This window comes from Nomascus leucogenys, chromosome X (assembly GCF_006542625.1).
Source record: "Nomascus leucogenys isolate Asia chromosome X, Asia_NLE_v1, whole genome shotgun sequence".
NCBI classification, from domain to species: domain Eukaryota; kingdom Metazoa; phylum Chordata; class Mammalia; order Primates; family Hylobatidae; genus Nomascus; species Nomascus leucogenys.
In genome coordinates this window covers 135,289,730-135,298,250 of record NC_044406.1, presented here as the reverse complement: position 1 = coordinate 135,298,250, position 8,521 = coordinate 135,289,730, and the positions used below count along the sequence as shown (strand labels likewise).

The window sequence follows — 8,521 nt, the reverse complement described above, 5'->3', positions numbered from 1 at the left end:
TTTATGGGTGGAAGGTTTTGGTAAGAGACCAAGATCAGGGAGATAACTGCATATTGATGAAAGTTAAAGCACAAGAATAAGAGAAATAGTCCAGGGAGAACCTGTAGAGGAAGTAGAAGCAATAGACCAAGGCTCAGAAACTTGGAGAACTCAGTTCTGGCCTCCAAAGAGCTCACCATCTAAAACTTTATTCTTCCTCCAGAGTTCCCCTGAAAGCACCTCCTCCAGGAAAGGAATGCTGCCCCAAGAGATATATGAGGTGTTGGGTCAATTTGGAGGACAGAAAATTCTTATGTGATGGCATAATTAAATGTCTTCTGTTAGCACACCAGATTCTTTTTTTTTTCCACTGCTTCAATGGTCGTTTTTTATTAAAAGAAAATTCAAAATACATGATAAGAAATTAGACTTTTATCAATACACAAATAATTTTACTTAAAGTCAACCCAGTTACATATTTTTTAAAAATTGCAGAACCTCTGCACACCAATGTCCAGAACCTAGAATAGGTTCATGTGAAACCTGCAGTTCTATCCCGGAGCATCAATAAGTGATGGTCCAGGTACTCACTGACATGTTTCTCTTGAAACTGAGATGGTTGCAAACAAAACACCGTTCTTGCCTGGATGAAGCAAGAGTTACATAAAAGAGCTTTATAAAATGACTATCAAGGAGAATTGGTAATATCAGAAGAGCTCCAGCACTTCAATTGAATATAATCCTCTATTATTCTTTTCTTGATTTAATTTCTGTAGCTCCCAAAAACTTACTTCAATCTTGTTGAGCTCGGAATAAACAGATGTCTGAGATTTTACAAGCTTGTAAAGATTTATCAGTAGCCTCTTTGCTTCTGGCATCATTACTGCAACAGTAAAATTTGCATCCAGAAGTAGACATATCCAATCCATAATCTGGTTCAAGGTAGGTGGGTGTATTCCAGGAAGAGTCATAGTAGCATTTTCGCTACACTTCAGATAAAGGAAACACAAATACTTGAGAAATAGCATGATATGCTGTGCTGGGATGTTTTTCAAATGAGGCAGAAGAAATGTTTCGCTATATGCTGAATGAAGAATTGCATTAAGTAGAGCTGCTCTTTTTGGTATCACAGAGCATGAAATGGTCTCCTTTGTTTTGTCCTGGGGCTTTTTATTTAACTCTTGATCACAGTTATTGTATTTATCTTCTTCAGGATTGAAGCCATTTTTAAGAATTACAGTTTGCTCTTCCATTTTCTCATCATGTACAGAATTACTATAGTCAAAAACTGACTCTATACTGACATCGGTTTCTTGAAGACTGTCATCACCAATGCTCAAGAAAATTTTTAAGCAAGCACAGGTGACCGATTCAGGAATGTCAGGGAACTGCTGTAGACAGAGTTGTAACAACTGTACATCTTTTTTAAGGCAATCTCCATTAAGTCAGGGCACAAACTGTAAGAAAGCACATGCATTTGGATATGCTGCATCAGACAGTTCTGGGGATAAAATGATGGTTCTGCTTTACACCTTTCCAGAAGTCCTGTTACTGTGTCCCCAGTGACAGTATGAAAGTCAGGGGTCTGCTTCAGAGCCAAAAATTTCCATACTTCTACTTCAGTGTGTTTCTCTGAATCTTTCATTATGGTTGACAAAAGTTGTTTGGATGGTGATACCTCTGGCTGTAAACTCATTTCAACTTTTCGTCTCCTTAAAATTCTTCTTGACTGCTCTGAGTTCTGGGACCCAAGTCCACATCCCTGAGGTGTTTCCCAGTTTACAAAATGGGGCACGACATGAGTTCCTGGATCTTGACTATGCTTGAGTTTTCCATGAGCACCTGCTAATGATGACACTTCACAGTTGTATGGAATCACAGTTAGAGATTTTCCACGTAGCATAAACAAATTTTCCCCATAATACCAGGGTTGACCACTGGTCCCTTGTGGTAACTCTTCTGAAGTCTGTAGTGTTTGAAATTTTATGTTCCATACAGAGAGGCATTCCTTATGAAGCTGCTAGTGGACTTCCTAGGACTGTGACGTGATCCTGATCCAGGGCAGTGAGTGCAACTCCATTTCAAGCGTTACCAGACACAACAGCCTTGAGCAACAGTGATTTAACTAAGCTCTGATTTTTTTCTGGGTCAGTTGGATATATTGGTATCAAGGTTTCATATATACAACCATCAGAGCTTAATGACATCAAAGAGATGAATTTCTGATCTACTGATTCAGTAAAACTCTCCATAAAAGAGTTTTTGTCTTGTCCAAGTAAGAGTGTATATTTGGTTAAGAAATGTGAGTTAAACATTTGCACATAAGCAAAGTGATTTCCATGTTTTTCAGTAATAAAAATTAAAACAGGATGTTTGAATACTATGAAAAACTTTGCCCATTTAATCACGTCATCAGAGATAACAGTTTCAATTTTCTGCTGGGGGTCTGCAAGCAAGGCCTCTAAACCACGAACACCTTCCTTGAAGAGCACCAAGGGTTCTGACCCTTGCACTGAAAGTATCCTATATACTTCAGCTGACAATGTAGCTTTAAATACTTTATCCAGGTTTCCATCTTCATTATTCCAGATTCTTAAAACCTTATTATCGTGTACAACAATATACTCTCCAGTTTGAAAGTTGCACACAGCTGGACATGTTACAATTTGACCCTGTTTCACTGACCAGCTCCCTAAGGGTTTCTGATCAGAAACCTTATAGAGGATCATGGTTCTGCCGCTGTCTGTCACTAGAAACTGGTCTGTTTTGTCACTCTGCTTCATGCCTAGGAGTCCTTCAGGCCCCGCGCTCAGGACTACCGAAGACAACGTGAATTCTTCCTCTAGCACTGCCATTTTGAGCAAACCTAGCACACCGGATTCTGAAGAGGTGCTGAGAAAGCTTGTAGGAAGATGCAATTTTCCTTAGATGGATGTGTGTGTTTGTCCCTTTCACCTTGGAGTCTAGTTATGTGTACATGTCTTATCCCCTCAGTAGGCAGTGCACTTGCTCCTGAAGAGAAAGGAGTCCTAAATTCTCAGAAGTCCCCACGGAACCCGAAGAGTACCTGGCGTGTAGTACTCAATACAAATTTGCTGAACACATGAATGAGGGTGAAGGTGGGGAAGGGTCTCTGGCCAAAGAAATAGTATGAGCAATGTCCCACAAGTAGGGAACTACAGGAAATGCAGAATGATTGAGTGTGGCCCATGCATAGACTACATGAGTGATGGAGAAAGAGGAAACACAGGAGACTGGCCAGATGGACAGGGACCAGGTGTTGTGGCCTTGAACACCAAACTGTAGGATCTGATTACCTTCAAGTGCTACAGAAAGCTGGACAGGTGCTGTAACTGTGGTGGGTCTGAGCAGAGGTGAGCTTCCCCTCAGAGGCTCTTTTTTGCTTCCCCTACCTCCTGTCAGGGAAGCAGTGATGAGGGCTCTGTCAGCTCCTCCCCGCTTTCTCTTGCTGGATGCTGCCTACAGTGCCCAAAAAAGTCATCATAAGCAAAGTCACTGTCATTTGCCCATTCCATTTCATTGTTTCTGTATCCAAGAGGAAAAGAGGTAGGTCTAAAGCCTGAGGTACCATGGACTCTCAGGAAAGCTATGAGAAGGGAGTCCACAGCCCTGCCTCATTAGTTCATATACAAAGGTGTAAGTTTTTCACTTCACTTCCTCCTGTGGCTTCTGAATGCTGGGGCTCAAGTCAGATATTCTCAGCATTCATTGCCCTGGAGATGGTCTTTTTAATATCCCAGGCACCTGTGACCTTCCACTACTGCATGTCCAAATTCTCTCCAGTCTGAAAAATTTAGTGACAATGTTTCCTCTTGCAGGAAGCCTGTCTTGCAGAGCCCTTCAGCTCAAAGTGACTGTTTCCTCAGAATGTCTGTATTACTGCAGCTGCAGTCCTCAACCTTATTGCCTGGATACACATTTTATATCCTGCCCTTTTCCCACACAAAAATAGTTAAGGTCCATAGTAAGGGGTATGATTGAATTATCTGGAGACAGGATGTTAGAGTGGACAGATCATGCACACTACAATCAGGCAAACCTAGATATCAACACCAGCTCTACCACTTCCTGGCTTCGTTACCTTAGACAAGTTCCTTAACCCTCTCAGAGACTCAGTTTTCTCACCTGTAGATGGCAGAATATAATAGGATGCTGACACAGTTGTTGCAATTATTAGATGAGAAAAAAGCAAAGCATCAGTAATAATACCTGGCAGGTTTTTGGCACTCAAAAATAATTCCTTCCTCTCCTTTGCCTTCAGTATTCTTCACAGGGCCTAGCATACAGTTTTCATTCATTGATCCAGCCAGTTATTAATTAAAACATTACTGGGGAAAGATAGTATGTACATTGACATAAAAATTAAATACTTAGGAATAAATCTACCGAAGAGATCTATTCAAATGGAAAGATACAATGTTCACGAATAGAAGAGTCACTATTATAAAGATGTCAGTAGTTTCCACACTGATTTATTAATTCAATGCCATATCCTGAGAGTTGTGTGTGTATGTGTGCAACTTAACAAGCTGCTTCTAAAATATATATGTAAAAAGTCAAGTATAGCTAAAGTATTCTTGAAGGAAGAAAAAGGGGGGAAACTTGCTCTACTAGGTATCAAGATTTATTATAAAGCTATAGTAATTAAGACAGTGTGGTATTGTCTCAGCAACAGACAAATAGAACAAGGAAACAGAATGTAAGTCCAGAAACAGATGTATACATACATTGAGACTTGATGTATGACAAAGGAAATATTTAAGTATGGATTTTAGTTAATAACAATGTATTAATATATTAGTTTATTGATTGTGAGAAATATACCATACTTATGTAAGATGATAATAATAGGTAAAACTGGGTTCAGCGTTTATTATAACTCCTTGTACTATCTTTACAACTTTTCCATAAATCTAAACCTATTCCAAAATACTTTTTAAAAAATTATTTTAAAACAAGTAAAAAATCAATTCCAACAGGACTAAAGAAAACTAAATGTATAAGGCAAATTATAAGAAAGATTATATAAGAGAACATATGAATAATTTGGGGGTAGGAAACACTTCTCTGCATAAGATTTTAAGAAAAGAATCACAAATGAAAAATAGACTTGACCACATTTAAATTAAGAATTTTTATTAATAAAATAATACGATTAAGAAGGTGAAAAAAAACAAGCTACAGATTCTACTTCCAGCAATAGACAAGTAAGCTCCTATTGACCCTATCTTACTACAGATTAAAACTATGAACTCTGGAGAAAAACAAAACAAAATATAAATACACTACTTGAAGGCAGTGTGGAGAGATCAAAAGCAGGCAGATAGTGGAGGGGGGTCAACACTTGGAAGAAGAAAATGGCACTGGGTCAGTTTCCCATTACTTTTCTGGTGTTTAGCTTGAGGACAGGACCCAGACTGTACCATGCAGAGCAACTTCAACCGTGGTGGAAAAGCTGTAGTCTTTCTGTATTGAAGAACTAGAGTACAGAGTTCATAGCAAACACAACTACTGCGAAGTAAGGGGGAAATCCTCCAAAATGAGAAAGCCAGAAAGAAAGAGCATCAAATCCTATGTATAAACTACATCCAACTCTCTGCTGACCCCAAACTATGCATGTGTGTGACAGACTCTAAGGAGAACAGCTAAGACTAAAAAAACTGAATTGTTATTTGAGCTGTTACCCATTGTAGAGGAGAAGTAACTTGCAGTTTGAGTCCAGCCAGTCTAGTTGCCGGCTAACACAAACAAAACGAAACATAAGCAAAATCAATATAACAAAACAAAAATCAACACTCTTCAAAGGAAAAGAGCAAAACCAGGGTCCCCACACATGTGAAGAACCAGAAAAGCATGAGGAAACTCAAGAGAAAAGGCAATCAACTAAAAGTAGCCCTAAGATGATTCAAATGTTGGAATTAGCAGACAAGGATTTTAAAAGCAGCTATTATAGATATGCTGAAGGGCATAAAGGAAAATATGCTTATAATGAATGAAAAGTCAGAAAATATCAGAAAAGAAATGTAAAAATTATAATAAAGAACTAAGTGGAAATTCTAGAGCTGAAACATATAATATCTGAATTAAAAATTCACTGGATAGGCTTAACAAACTAGAAATGTCAGAAGAGTCAGAAAACATGAAGATCAATAGAAATTATCCATTCTGAAGAACAAAGAAGAAAAAATGAAGAAAAAAATAACAGAGGCTCAGGAACCTATAGAATATTATAAAAATATCTAAAACATATGTAGTTAGTGTCACAGAAGGAAAAGAGAGAAAATAAACCAGAAAACTTGTATTTGAAAAAAATGACAGCAGTAAACTCCCCCAATTTGATGAAAGACATAAAATCACAGATTTAAAGACGTTCAGCGAGTCCCAAGTAAAATGAATACAAAGCAAATCACAGCTAGGCACATCACAGACAAACTACTAAAAAACAAAGATAATGTCTTAAAGAAGCTAGAGGAAAGTAAGATTCAGAGGAACCACAATTCAAATAACTGCTTATGACATATGACATAAAACGAGGGTCCAAAGACCACGGACCAACATCTTTAAAGTGCTGAAAGAAAACTGTCAAGAATTGTATACCTAGCAAAAACCAAGAATAAAGGTTAAATGAAGGCATTTTACATAAAAGATAACCCACAGAATTAATATCCATCAGATATGCATTACAAGAAATTTTGAACGAAGTTCTTCAGGCTGAAGGGAAGTGATATCAGATGGAAGTCTGGATCTACAGGAAGAAATGAAGAGCATTGGAAATGGGTAGATATAAAACACTACTGTTCTTCTTAATCTATGTAAAATACATATTACTGTTCAAAGTGAAAATTGTAGCATCATATGGTGGAATGTAAAATGTCAGTAAGTTGTAATACATAAACAATATAGCATAAAATTGGGAGGAATATAGTTGCAAGGTTTCCACAATTGACATGAAGTGGTACAATATTATCTCTAAGTAAATTGTGGCAAGTTATTAATATACATTGTAATCCCTAGAACAACACTAAAAATGATGCAAAGAGGTACAGCTAAAATCAAATAAATATAATAAAAATCTACAATACATTCAAATAATCCAAGAGAAGGCGGAAAAAGAGGAATATGGGAAAAACAGAGGGGGAAAGCAGAAAACTAGTGAATAAAGATTTAAATCTGAAATATCAATAATTATGTTAAATGTTAATAAACATGGACTAAATTTGAATTAAAAGGCAGAATGTCAGAATGGAGAAAAAAAGCAAGACACTATCATGTGCTTTCTAGGAGATATGTATTTTAATATAAAAATAGAGATTGGCTAAAAACAAATGGATGGAGAAGGGCATATAGTATGTAAACAGTAAGTACAAGAAGGCTTCCGTGGCTATCTGATATTAAATCAGGTAAAGCAGACTTCAAGTAACAGTGTTATTAAAGGTAAAGAGAAGCATTTCGTAATGAATAAAGAATTACTTCATCAGGAAGAGACAGTATTCATAAATGTGTATGTGGTATAATAACAGAACTTCAAAATAAAGTAAAATTGGGAGAATTAAGGAGAGAAAACATAGCTGGAGATTTTAACACTTGTTCTCAGCTACAGATAAAGGAGCTAGACAAAAATTAGTAAAGACTTAGATGATGTAAATAACATTACTGACCAACTTGACTTAACCAATATTTATAGAACACTATATCCAACGAGAGAAGAATACACATTTTTTTTCCAAGTATACATAGTACCTTCACCAAGATAGGTTTATGCTAGGCCATAAACCATGTGTAAGTAAATTTGACAGGAATAAAATATAGAATATGTTCTCAGACCACAATGGAATTAACAAGAAGTCAATAACAAGATATCCAGAAAAATGGAAACCTTGAAAGTTAAACAATATACTTTTAAATAACATATGGGCCAAAGAAGAAAGCATAAAGAGAATTAGAAAATATTTTGAACTAAATGACAATAAGAACACGACATACTAAAATTTGTGGGAAGCAAGTGATGCAGCACTTAGAGAAAAAAGTTGTAACTTTAAATGTTTATATTAGAAAAGAAGAATGGCCTACAATTAATGACCTGGGATTCCACTCTAAGAAACTAGAAAATCATGGGAAAGTAAATCCAAAGTAAGTAGAAGTTAAGAAGTAATAAAGAGAGCAAAGGTCAATGAAACAGAAAAAAACTGAGAAAATTAACAAAACCAGCAAAAATTGATGCTCCTCTACCTCGACTAATCAAGAAAAAAGAGAATGCAAATTAGCACTAACAGGAATAAAAGATGATTATCAAAAACAAGAAAAGCCTGAGATCATTAAAGTTCCTACGACATTAAAAAGATAATAAAATATTATAAACAGCTTTATTCCAACAAATTTGACAACTTGGATAAAGTAAACACATTTCTTAACAATAACTTACTGAATTGGAGACAAGATGAAACAGAAAAATCTGCATTTCATATCTAATTAAATAAATTGAATGTATCATCAAAAACATTCCTTCCCAGGAAAAAAACTC

General features: G+C 36.4%; 1 pseudogene across 1 annotated transcript; it reads right to left on the bottom strand.

Annotated features, from left to right (window-relative positions):
- Positions 1-277: 277 nt before the first annotated feature.
- Positions 278-2,946, bottom strand: LOC100586302 (annotated as a pseudogene). Its single transcript, XR_180370.3, has one exon. The product of XR_180370.3 is annotated as a nucleolar protein 11 pseudogene (transcript).
- Between the last annotated feature and the right edge of the window lie 5,575 nt (positions 2,947-8,521).